General features: G+C 37.2%; 1 protein-coding gene across 5 annotated transcripts in view; it reads right to left on the bottom strand.

Annotated features, from left to right (window-relative positions):
- LOC150104412 (hydroxyacyl-coenzyme A dehydrogenase, mitochondrial-like) overlaps positions 1-13,560 on the bottom strand; it is a 227,690-nt gene that overhangs the window by 206,360 nt on the left and 7,770 nt on the right. Inside the window, exon 1 of one of the 5 annotated variants that reach the window (XM_090396991.1) lies at positions 3,203-3,319. The exons of 3 other annotated variants lie outside the window; for them this stretch is intronic. The gene's annotated coding sequence lies outside the window, so the exon portion shown is untranslated. Of the gene's footprint in view, positions 1-3,202; positions 3,320-13,560 lie in introns of those variants that run through there. One more of the 5 variants, XM_090396994.1, reaches the window with a different exon arrangement.

The raw sequence follows: 13,560 nt of genomic DNA, 5'->3' as shown, positions 1-13,560 counted from the left end.
CTAAACTGGTGATATGAATAAGACAATGGCTCAGGGAGAGATATCAGAAAGTGGTGTATGGAGAAGCAGAGTCCAGGATGAGGCAGGTGACCAGTGGTGTGCCTCAGGGCTCTGTGCTTGGGCCGTTATTGTTTAATTTGTACATAAATGAAATGCCTTGAAGGGAGATATTCAGTTGTTTGCTGATGATGCAAAGTTGGGTAGCACAATAAAAAATCAAGCTGATGTTGAGAGTTTGCAGGATGATTTAAATAAGCTGGCAAAATGGGCAAAAGGTAATGGATGTCAGTTCAACGTGGAAAAGTGTAAAGTTATGCATTTTGGGATTAAAAGATTACCAGCTGTGTACTACATCGATGGAATGGTACTCCAAGAGATTGATGAGGCTAGGGACTTAGGGGTGTTGGTAGATAGGGAGATGAAGTTCGGATGACACATTGCTAAGGTGTCCAAGATTGCACATAGGATTACTTGGTTATTGAAGACACACTAACATCCAGAGATAAAGAGGTTATTATTCCCCTTTATAAGGCATTGACACTTCCACATTTGGATGACTGTGCTCAAGTATGGTCACCTAGATTCCTTAGAGATGAGGAGGCTGTGGAGAGGGTTCAGAGGAGAGTGACCAAGTTGGTGAGTGATGTAAAAAATGCTCCTTACATTGATAGATTGAGAGCTTGTGGATTGCAGAGATTGGTTGATAGGAGGAGAAGAAGGGATATGATAGAAACATTTAAATTACTAAAAGGTTTTTATAAGATTGATGCAGGGGAAATATTTCAGCTGTGTGATAGTGATGGAAGAACAAGAAGTCATCCCTGGAAATTAAGGAAATGTGTGGTTAACAAGGGTGTGAGAACGAGGTTTTTTGCCTGGAGGGTGGTAAATGAGTAGAATGCATTGCCTGACTCAGTTGTGAGTTCTTCGTCTCTGGATGAATTCAAGAAGAGATATGATGGATATTGTTTTGATGTGTCTCCTGCGATGAGTCTACTGACTCCATGGAGATACCCATAATAATAATAATAATATCCTGTACACCCCTTGAGGGTACATGTCAGGAATATGATGATGAATCTCCATGCAGTCCAAGATCCACATTAACCAATTTACAATATACTGTCATACCTCTCCCCCCCCGTGCAATTTGTCAAGACTCACCTGTGGGAGATCTAAACTAGCATTATTCACACAATACCTACCATACCTCTCTTTAAATGATTTGCTGACAAAGCACTGACAACACCCACCATCCTTGTAGCAAAAATTCTCAACCTTACATCCCTACAAACCATGCTTGTTATCAACTTCCAATGATGACTTCGTACAAGAAGTCATCATTGGAAGTTGATTAATGTGGATCTTGCCATATATTAAAAAATTTTCCCTACATCCATACCATAAAAACCTTTTAACAGCTTATATATTTTTATGATATCCCTTCTCTTCTATCAACCAATTTGTAACCCACAAATCTTCAATCTAACCTCATGTCAAGTATTCCACAGACTGACCCACCTCTGAATCCTATCTACCACCTACACATCACCAAGAAACAATGACTGAATTTGAGCACAGCAGACAGACTTATTCAAGCCTTATATAAATAGGAATAATGATTTCTTTGTCACTACTAGTCAGCATGTTTTTGAGCATCCAAGTGATCTGCTATGCTGTTTTGCATATTTTTGCAATATGGTCTCTAAATGAAACCATGATTCCCAAATCCATCACTTCATGATTTTCCAGAAGTGAAAAGCACCATCAATATAATATACACATAGAGATCTTTCAATCCAAATTGCATAACTCTATATTTTGCCACATTGAAAGCAAAACCATTATATTTTATCAATAAAGCCAACTTATTCAAGTCATCCTGAAGTATTTCTATATCTTTTTTTTTTACTACTGCCTTCCCCAACTTAGCATAATAATCAACAAACAAATGAATATCACTCTTGAAACAACCCCAATATCATTAATATAGAGATTAAACAGCAATAGACCAATAACAGAGCTCTGCACACACCCACCCACCCACTTGTCACTTGTTTAATCTTTGATTCTACTCTGTCAAAGAAAACTCTTTGATGTCTGCCTGACAACTATCCTCCTATCCATCTCACCAACTCGATATCAATTCTCATTTGCTCCAGTTTACTTAAACTGTCGTGTGGTATCAACTGCTTTAGCAAAGTCCAAGAACATCACAATGTAGGCATTACCTTTATCCAACTTTGCTGTCACTTTGTTATAGAAAGAGAGTAACTTGCTAAGACAAGACCTCCCCTTAAACCAAGCTATGCTGCCTTTCATAAAAAGGAAATAACCTGAAATTCATTTTAGAAATTATGAACTTTACAACTGTGATATAAATGACTACTTTAATTTCCCGACATTTCGACCTTCATATTTATAATACGGTTGTAAAGTCCATAATTTCTAAAATGAATGCTGTTCATCATGTAACACTAAAAGAAAGGAGAAATAACCTGAAAGGAAATATTCAGTTGTCTGTTGATGATGCAAAATTAGGTAGAGTAATAGTTAATGAAGGCGATGTAGAGAGCTTACAGGACCATTTACATAGGCTGTAAAGTAGGGGAAAAAATTAACGGGTATCAGTTTAATGTCAAGAAATGTAAAGTTATGCACTTTGGGATAAATGGATTACAAGCCATTTATCACATTGATGGCACTATACTCCAGGAAACAGATGAAGCTAGAGATTGGGGGGAGGGGGGGGGGAGTAGACAGAGAGTTAAAGTTTAGAGGACATATTGCTATGGTTGTTAAGGCAGCATATAAGATAAATTAACTAATGAAGAACACATTAACAAGCAGAGATAAGGAAGTTGTAATTCCTCTTTATAAGACCTTGATATGCCGACGTTATTTGTATTACTGTGCTAAGTCTGGTCTCCTGGGTTTCTCGGGGATGTGGAAGCAGTGGAGAGAATTCAGAGGCAAGTGACCAAGATGGTGAGTGACCACAGGTCACTCACCATCTTGGTCACTTGCCCTATGAGGATAGTGTAAAAATAATCATATTAAAAATTCTGAATATTTTTACGTATTAATTTTGCTTGTTAGTTTTTGTTTTCATACACGCAGTGTCTGCACTTGTGATGTGCTCGTTATGAAAATATTATGTTAGAAGTAATATGTAAAGAAGTAAAAATATTGAAGTACTTACTTAATTGATTATTTGTATTATTTATAAGAAAGTTTGTTGTGTTTTTAAATGTTGAATTTTGTGTTTATGAAAGACTTTCTTCAGTGCTGGTGGATACAGCGAGTCAGCCATATTTTTACAATGAGTAGTTTCTGACGTTGTTGAAGTGCGCATGCTCCCGGAGTGAACTTGATGTTTGATTGACAGCTGACAAGAAAGCGTTGCGTATCCAAGTTACAGTGGTAAACAAGAGAGCGTTCGGAAAGTTTTTTAGAACACTGGCCGAGGAATATTCAAGTTGGGAGGAACTTGATTTTCTGTGTGCGGCAGTTAAAAGGAAATTTTATATTGTATTCCGAAAAAGGAATAGTGGAAATAATATGTTTCAAGAAGGAATAAGTAAAGAATAAAAAGGAAATCTTGAAACCAAGTTTTTATAAACTGGCCGAGGAATATTCAAGTTGGGAGGAACTTGATTTTTTTGTGTGCGGCAGTTAAAAGGAAATTTCATATTGTATTCCGAAAAAGGAATAGTGGAAATAATATGTTTCTAGAAGGAATAAGCAAAGAAGAAAAAGGAAATCTTCAAACTAAGTTTTTATAAACTGGCCGAGGAATATTCAAGTTGGGAGGAACTTGATTTTTTGTGTGCGGCAGTCAAAAGGAAATTTCATATTGTATTCCGAAAAAGGAATAGTGGAAATAATATGTTTCAAGAAGGAATAAGCAAAGAAGAAAAAGGAAATCTTCAAACTAAGTTTTTATAAACTGGCCGAGGAATATTCAAGTTGGAAGGAACTTGATTTTTTTTGTGTACGGCAGTCAAAGGAAATTTCATATTGTATTCCGAAAAAGGAATAGTGGAAATAATATGTTTCAAGAAGGAACAAGTACAGAAGAAAAAGGGAAATCTTGAAACTAAGTTTTTATAAACCGGCCAAGATATATTCAAGTAGGAAGGAACTTTATTTTGTTTTGTGTGAGGCAGTAAAAAGGAATTTTAAAGGGATCCTAAAAAATGAAGTACAGAACCTTGTAACTTCTGGAAAGAGCCTTAACAGGAAGAGAATAAGACTATGAACATTTTTTTTGTGATTGTAAAGAAAAAGTGTTTTGTCTTAAGAGTAAGTTTGTATTTTTTTAATAAGGCCTTGGATCCATATAATCTGTATTTGTAGTTATGTATTTTACTAGAAGTGTATATATATTGTTTTAAGTTTTATTAAATGTGTTTATTTTGTACTTGGTGTTGAGTCAATGATTAGCTGGATTCTGAAAAAGTGAGTTAAAGTCATTGCACCAATTGGAGTGAACTCTTTGTGCAAATATAATAACATATAGGGACACTCTGAGTCAAAAATAAAAATAATTGTTAGTAAATGAAATATTATTTATAATACACATTATAAATAACTAATGGCGCAGCCTATATAGGATATAAGATAAATCATTAAATATTAACATTTAATGATTAATATTAATCATTAAATATTATTATTTGTATTACTGTGCTAAGTCTGGTCTCCTGGGTTTCTCGGGGATGTGGAAGCAGTGGAGAGAATTCAGAGGCAAGTGACCAAGATGGTGAGTGACCACAGGTCACTCACCATCTTGGTCACTTGCCCTATGAGGATAGACTGAAGGTGTGTGTGGATTGCAGAAGTTGGTTGATAGGAGAAAAGGGGATATGATAGAAACATTTAAGTTGCTTAAAGGATTTTATAGGATACATGCAGGGGAAATGTTTCAACACTTGGCTAGAGGGACCAGAACAAGGGATCATCCCTGGAAGTTGAATAAAGGAGTGGCCAATAGGGGTGTGAGGACTAGATTGTTTTGCTGAGAGTGGTGAATGAGTGAAATGGGTTGCCTGAGTCAGTTGTGAGTGCTTTTACTGTTAGTGGGTTCAAGGATACGATAGATTGTGTGGATAGATTGGATCTCCTGCAATGAGTATTCGGACTTCATGGAGGTGCCTGTATAATAATAAAGCATCATTCTCATTCACCCATTCTTGAATTCTGACTAACTAATTTTTCTAAAACCTTAATCAACACTTCTGAGATAGCAATAGGTCTAACTTTTAACCTGTGTTTTGAATGAAAAAGACCCAACTCTGCATAATGATAATTCCTCTCCCACAGACATTTTACATTTCATTAAGCCAATTTTACAATTAAAATTTAATTGAAAACATTTAAAATATATACACTTGCTCCACCTTTGCAAGGAGTTGCCCTGGTGTACCACCTTACCCCAGTCCTGAAGATACTTTCAGCCACAAACTTTGTTTACTCACACTTGGATAAAGGATTAAACTAAATTTATTATATTCTAACCAAGTGAAAAATAAACTTTCAACATCTTTCTCTAAATCCAGAGTAATTTATTAAAAAGGTGGCACACCATTTGGCAACTCCTATAGGGAGAGATGACCTTGCTAATGCTTCTGGCTGGTATCTCCACTTGGGGCTGGCTCCCACTGAAGAGACCTCAATAAAGGTCGAAACTAGTCTGGGTAGTGGCCCTTCCCTTAATGCATAACATTAGGCATATCTACAGGAGATACTGAGATAGGAGTGATGTTAGCTTGCTCCACCTTTGCAAGGAGTTGCCCTGGTGTACCACCTTACCCCAGTCCTGAAGATACTTTCAGCCACAAACTTCGTTTGCTCACACTTGGATAAAGGATTAAACTAAATTTATTATATTCTAACCAAGTGAAAAATAAACTTTCAACTTCTTATTGATTATTCTTGCAGTCCATGAGCTTCTTAATAGTCTCCTCTACACCCTTAATTCAACTTAATAAATTCACTTTCTATCTTTCTTCTTAATAATCAAGCTTTCACATCCATACATCACTACTGAAAATATTAATACCGTTACTTTGACAATTCTAACTTTTGTGGTATTACTCACACCTCTTTCATAATTTTTGTGAGGTTTAACATTGCTTCTTTTTCTTTTTTTTTCCCATCACTATTCTTATTTTAATTTCATCTTCACATTCACCATCGTTTCTGATCCTGGACCCCAGTAAATCATAATTTTCAACTATTTCTATTTTATCTCCCTCTATTATAAATACATTTAAATTATTTTATTATTATTATTTCGGGCTACTCCAGGGAGTCCTTAGACTCATCGAGGAAGGCCCTAAACATCATGTCCACACAACTATTTGACATTCTCACAGTATCTATCATACCTTGCCTTGAACTCGCTCACTGTCATAGCACCCACAACAGACTCTGGCAGCTTATTCCACTCATTTACCACTCTAAAAGTAAAGAACCCAGCTCTAACACCCCTGCTAACCACACTCTTGCCCAGCTTCCATAGGTGTCCCCTAGTTCTCCCACCACTAGTCTTGATCTCAAAAATATCCTATGAATTAATCTTATAGAATCCTTTTAGCAATTTGAATATCTCAATCATATCTCCCCCTTTCCACCTATCAACTAGTTTCTGCAACCCACAAATCTTCAACCTGTTCTCATATAGTTCATTCCATAGACCTGCTATCATCTTAGTCACTCGCCTCTGGATCCTCTCCACCTCCTCCCCATCAAGAAGAACCGAGGTGGCCAAATCTGGGCACAAATTGCCAGAAGCCATCACTGTTGTTTTGCTGATGTTTAAATTAAGCCCAGCTTTATTATTTTCTGTCTTAATCAATAGAATCAATCACTCCAGATCTTCCTTAGTTTCTGATATGAGGGTTGTATCATCTGCATATCTTAAATTATTTTTCTGCCACCAATCTTAATTCCAGCTGGATCTTTGTCTAAATCAGTCATTCTCATAACATATTCACTATAAATATTAAAAAGGTAGGGTGAAAGAATACATCCTGCTGCTCATTACAGAATACAATTCTTGATCTCATTACAATCCACAATCTGTTGTGATGATCCACACAATCAAAAGCTTTCTTATAATCAATAAAACAGATGAATACTTCCTTCTGAAATTCTGTTGTTCTTTCCATAATCCATCTCATGATTGCTATTTGGTCTCTAGTTCCTCTACCTCTCCTAAAGCCTGCCTGTTCTTGTGGCATTTCTCTATTCACATATGCATCCAACCTTTGTTGGATCACTTTCAGCTTAACTTTACTTGCATGTGAAATTAAAAGCAATGGTTCTATAATTCTCACAATCTCTGGCATTTGATTTTTTTAGGACTGAGATGAATACTGATGTTTTCCAATCTCTAGGCCAGTATATTTCCTTATAAACCTGTTGATAAATTTCAATCAATATATTCACTACTTCATCCCCAGCTGCTCTCAATAATTTCACTTACACACCATCAGCTCCAGGAGCTTTTCCTTTTGGCAGCTGTCCCACTGCTGACATTGCTTCACTTTTCATTATCATGACTTCCTCAACAAATTCTCCTTCAATATTATGTTTCTAGTACAAATCCTCTACATACTCTTTCCATCTTTTTTTCACTGCTGCTTCTTCCATCAGACATTTATCTACATTACTTTTTACATCTCCTAATCTAGGGATAAACTTCCTTGTAACATCACTTATTTTTCTAAACAGATCTCTTGTTTTCTACCCATAATATTGCTTTCTTCAAATTTCCTGGCATCTTTTGATTAGATGTTTTTCCTTGTCTTTCCTAGCTTGTCATTGGAAATCTGCACTCAGTTGTCGAACCCTTTCTTTTTTTCTGTGCTGTTTCATTTTTCTTCTTTCCTCTGCTATTTGAATAGCTTCTTCTGACAACATTTACAATCTTTCTTTATTGTTGCTTTATTAAGAGTCTTTTTTGCTGCTTCTATGACTGTACATTTTGTTTCTTCCCACAGTCCTTCTAATTCTCTTCCTTCTTCTCCAAACTTTTTAATTTCTTTCTGACTTCCACTTTAAATGCTTCATTTATAGGATCTAAATCAAATCTGATACAATCTGTACATCAATGATATTGGGAAGGATTTGACAAGCGACATACAACTATTTGCTGATTATGCAAAAACAGGTAGGATAAACAGGAATGCTGCTGATATGCAGTCTTTGCAGAATGATTTGAATAAGCTGGAATTGTGGGCATGGGAAAAACAGGTGTCACTTAAGCATGATTAGATATCCAATGTCGTATTACATTGGTGGGGTTAGGCTAGAAGAAACTAATAAGGCTAGGGATCTTGGAGTGTTAATTATTATTATTATTACGGGTATCTCCATGCAGTCAGTAGACTCATCGCGGGAGACCCAAACTAGGAAAAAAACAATATCTGTCATATCTCTTCTTGATTTCATTTACAGACGAAGAGCTCACAACTAAGTCAGGCAATGAATTCCACTCATTCACCACCCTCCAGGCAAAAAACCTTGTTCTGACACCTTTGTTAGCCACACTCTTCATTAATTTCCAGAGATCACCTCTTGTTCTTCCATCACTATCACACAGCTGAAATATTTCCCCTGCATCAATCCTATAAAAACCTTTCAGTAATTTAAATGTTTCTATCATATCCCCTCTTCTTCGCCTATCAACCAATCTCTGCAATCCACAAGCTCTCAATCTATCAATGTAAGGAGCATTTTTTACATCACTCACCAACTTGGTCACTCTCCTCTGAACCCTCTCCACAGCCTCCTCATCTCTAAGGAATCCAGGTGACTAGACCTGAGCACAGTAATCCAAATGTGGAAGTATCAACGCTTTATAAATGGGAATAATAACATCTTTATCTCTGGATGTCAGTGTCTTCCTCAACAACCAAGTAATCCTATGTGCAATCTTGGACACCTTAGCAATGTGTCATCCGAACTTCATCTCCCTATCTACCAACACCCCTAAGTCCCTAGCCTCATCAATCTCTTGGAGTACCTTTCCATCAATATAGTACACAGCTAGTAATCTTTTAATCCCAAAATGCATGACTTTACACTTTTCCACACTGAACTGACATCCATTATCTTTTGCCCATTTTGCCAGCTTATTTAAATCATCCTGCAAACTCTCAACATCAGCTTGATTTTTTATTGTGCTACCCAACTTTGCATCATCAGCAAACAACTGAATATCTCCCTTTAAGCCATTTCCTATATCATTTATATACAAATTAAACGACATTGGCCCAGTTGAAGTTCAGGGGCCCAAGTTCCATTGGGCCAATGGAACTTGGGCCCCTGAACTTCAACTTCCTAATAGATTGGAAGTTGAAGTTCAGGGGCAATGTGGCAAAAGATTGCTCAAAATACAACTCAAAAGATAATTGCAATGCCGAAACGAACATTCACATGTAAAGATAAGGATGTTATTTTGCCTCTTTACAAGGCCTTGGTAAGACCTCACTTGGACTATTGTGTGCAGGCCTGTTCTCCTGGTTTCCGGTGCGATTCTGATATATTGGAGAGAGTACAAAGGAGAGTATTAAAAATGATATCAGGATTGTGGAATCTGCCTTCATAATCTTCACTGATTATGAAGGCAGATTGAGAATTTGTAGACTGCAGACACTAGCAAACAAGAGAAAGAGGGGTGTATGATTGAGACTTACAAACTTCTAAAAGGGTCATACACGATTTCAATTGATGGAGGGTGGGGAAAGGACGAGAGGGCATCCTTGGAAGCTGAGAATGAAGGCCACCAAGAAGGGTGTGAGGGATAGATTTTTCTTTCAGAGGGTGGTGCATGATTGGAATGGATGACCTTTGGATGTTGTGAGTACAAGCAGTGTGAATGAATTCAAGAATAAGTATGATAGCTGGTGTGTGTAGTATGAAGCCTCCCTTGATGAGTCTCTGACTCCCTGGAGGTCTCTCTTAATAATATTTGAACTAAAATCATAGGACTTCTGCAAAAGTTTGACAGCAGCATGAGTACTCAGCTCACTGCATCAAATCATAAGGAAACTACTCCAAAGAAGACAAGAATAGCATGTGAATGCAATTATCTGAGAGAAATTATCATGATGAAAAAAAAAAGAAATTATCCAGATTTCTTTTTTTTTTTTTTTTTTTTTTTTTTTTTTTTTTTTTTAATTACACCTCATGTTCATCAACATTTTTGAGAAAACCTGACGATGTTGAGGGCCATTTTAGTGCTCAGGCCAATAATTTCTTATTATTGCTTAGATTTATATCTTCTTATATTAGTAGGGTTTTTTTTCCATTTAATTCTCTGTGATGTGTCCAAAGTTTGTTCAGCAAGATGAAGGCTATTATAATTGTAGACTATATTTCTTGTGTACGCTCTGAGTAAGTTATTAATTACCCTCCTCAGAAAGTCAATCCAAAAATACTATACTGCTGACACTAAAAGAACCTTTAAGAGGAAAGAAAAGGTTGCCAGTTAATGTTTATATTTAAAATGTATAGGTGGTATCCGCAAAATGTTTTATTATAATTATTACCTGACTCCATGGAGTCAAAGACTCATCTAGGAGGTTCTTTTATCAAAAGGACCTCCTTATACAGCTTCCAGGGATAACTGCTGGTTCTCCTCCCCGATCTACGACTATTTTCTGTAGAACCTCTATAGCATTGTTCCTATAACAACTCCTTAATAACTTGGTCTCTATCATATCCCCCCTCCTCCTCTACACCAGACTCCGCAAGTTGCATCTTCGCAATCTTTCCTCATACTCAACATTCCAGAGGTTAAAAACTACCTTAGTCAGTCGCCTCTGGACCCTCTACTTCTAAAATGCCCTGGATAAGATGGAAATGGATTTACTAAGATCAAGTAGGGGATGGTATGCAGGGTAAAGTGCAACATCTATTATTTGAAGCCTATAGCCATTAGTTAAAAACAGAAGTGCAAATGATCATGTTCTAAATAGCAAGAGGCTCCGATCTTTTAATAAGTATTTTGATGATATACGTCAGACTGACTGGTCAGTGGAAGCATTCAGGAATATATCTGCTTGTGTATGCAAATTTTCTATAAACTAAGAAAGTGAACCATTAAGATGAGCAACCAGTGCATCTAAGAAAGATATTTTTGTGCCTGGATGGGTCAGTCAGTAGAGCATTAGGCTTTTAACCTAAAGGTCCAGGGTTCAATTCCCTGTTCAGGTAATGGTTTTTTTGACCTGCAGAGATAAGAGTTATCATTCTGTTGTATAAGACCCTGATCAGACCACACTTAGACTATTGTTCTCAGATTTGGTCCCCAGGATTTGAATTAACTGTGGAAAGGGCACAGATATGGATAACAAAGATGGTTTCAGAACTATACAATGTTAGTTATGAGGATTGGCTGAGGGAATGTGGACTGAAGAGTTTGGTGGATAGAAGAAATACAGATATGATTGAGACTTTTAAACTGTTGAGAGGTGGTTACAGGGTTGACACTGGGGAGTTCTTTTGCTTGGATGAACAACGGGAAGGAGTGATGACAAGGGGCTATCCCTGGAAGTTACGAAAGAAAGCTGTGAGCAAGAGGGCGAGGAGTGGTTTCTTTCTATGGAATGCATTGCCTGATAGAATGGTGAGAGCGAGAACGGTCATTGAGTTTAAGGATTGGCATGACAGACTTTGTTTCCTAGGAGAGACCTCCTGCAATGAGTCTTGATAGACTGTGTTTCCTAGGAAGGATCTCCTGCAATGAGTCTTTTGACTCCATGGAGGGCTGAATAATAATAATATTGTTTTCTTTTTCTATAATGTACTCCAGAACATTTCTTGGCTATCTAACAAGGCCGAATTCTCCATGCTTGCTACACAAGCTCACTACTTGAGAAAGAAGTAATATTTATTTGTTAATAAATGCATGTATTTATAAGCATTCCATTTAGGCTTTTATTTTTGTAGACAGAAGATGTCATAAGCTTGCGTGGCAATAATTGAGGTATCAAAAGCCGATGCTTGCTCGTCTAGTCAAACCTACCTTGGCTAGCTCGGTTGTGGGAGCTTCCAGGTCCTCGCTGCAGCACTGCGATTTCATGCACACTCATAGCCATTTCGGAGGGTGCTTAAGGGTCAAAGCTGTATAACTGAGAGGAGACCTCCACATAGCCTTTAAAGGAATGCGGAGAACCGACCAGGGCTTCTGACCTAATGTCCAATCCTCACCTTCTCGTGGTGCACCCTGTTGGGTATCTACTTTGATACTGAACGAACGAGGATGGGCTGCCAATTTGGGATTTAGCCGACCAAATTGTATTCTTATTGGTTAAACCAAAATAAAAAATGATGGTACAACATGACAAAATTTCATGCCGGCTGGGGCGTCGCCCGGTTAAACAAGGCCCCCGTTATTTTCGCTAGGGAACCAGGGCGAACAGCGAAAAGTCAGCTAATGGAACAAATCTGAAAACAAACCCCAACTCAACATAACCAGAGTTAAAGATCGGTACTATCAACGTAAGAAGCCTGAATGGCAAAGAAATAGTGCTAGCAGAGGAATTAGATAAGTACCAGATCGACATAATAGGGGTGACTGAAACAAAAAAGACCAAAAACTGGTGCGATCTTTCTGAGCAATAAATACAAAATGTTATATTCAGGCAATGACAATCAAGGAAAAGAAGGAGTAGCCATAGTATTCAACACAAAATACGAGGCTAATCTTCTTGAATGGCAGTCAGTCTCAAGTAGAGTAATGTGGGCAAATATGAGAATGGGGAACTGGACATTAAGACTTATTTGTGCCTATGGTCCCACAGAAGGTTCTACTAAGGTAGAAGTGGAGGAATTTTTTGACGCTTTAGAAAAAGCAACTGACACAATGAAAAAGGAAAAGTTGGTCCTTGTTGAGGATCTAAATAGCAGAGTAGGAAATGATTGTGAGACATACAAAAATATTTTGGGAAAATTTGGAGAAAAGAGCAAAGCTAATAATAATGGCAAATACCTGTTGGATTTCTGCTCAGGACATGGACTGGTTATTACTAACACCATGTTCCAACATAAAAATGTGCACAAATTCACATGGAGAGAAGAGGCTAGGAATAAGAAAGGTCTCATTGACTATGTTATTGTTGATAGTGATGTTTTCTCCCTGGTGCAGGACACCAGAGTGTACAGAGGATTTGAAATTGGAAGTGATCACTATTTAGTCTTGAGCAGGATAAAATTGAATTTCATATTGAAAAGAATAACATGTAAGAAAGTTTTAAAGCGAATAAAAGTTGAGCAGCTCTCAGATGTGAACTGTAGACTAAAATACAGAAAGATTATTGAAAAGAAAATGAAAGAGTTTGAGAATAGGAATCAAGCCTTGGAGATTCAGTGGCAAACTCTGAAGAAAACATTGATTGATTCTGCCAGAGAGGCATGTGGTGAGGTTGTGTGCAAGGATAAAAAAATCAGAACTCCCTGGTGGACACAGGAAGTTAAAGAGGCAGTGAAGGAAAAGAAGAAAGCATATCAAAAGTTCCTGGCAAATAAGTCAGCTTTTACTCTTAC

The sequence above is a fragment of the Typopeltis vanoorti genome, chromosome 8, assembly GCF_054136105.1.
Source record: "Typopeltis vanoorti isolate ZY-2024b chromosome 8, IOZ_Tvanoo_1.0, whole genome shotgun sequence".
NCBI classification, from domain to species: domain Eukaryota; kingdom Metazoa; phylum Arthropoda; class Arachnida; order Uropygi; family Thelyphonidae; genus Typopeltis; species Typopeltis vanoorti.
Note: the sequence above shows the minus strand (reverse complement) of the source record. Positions and strands in the feature narration are given on the sequence as shown.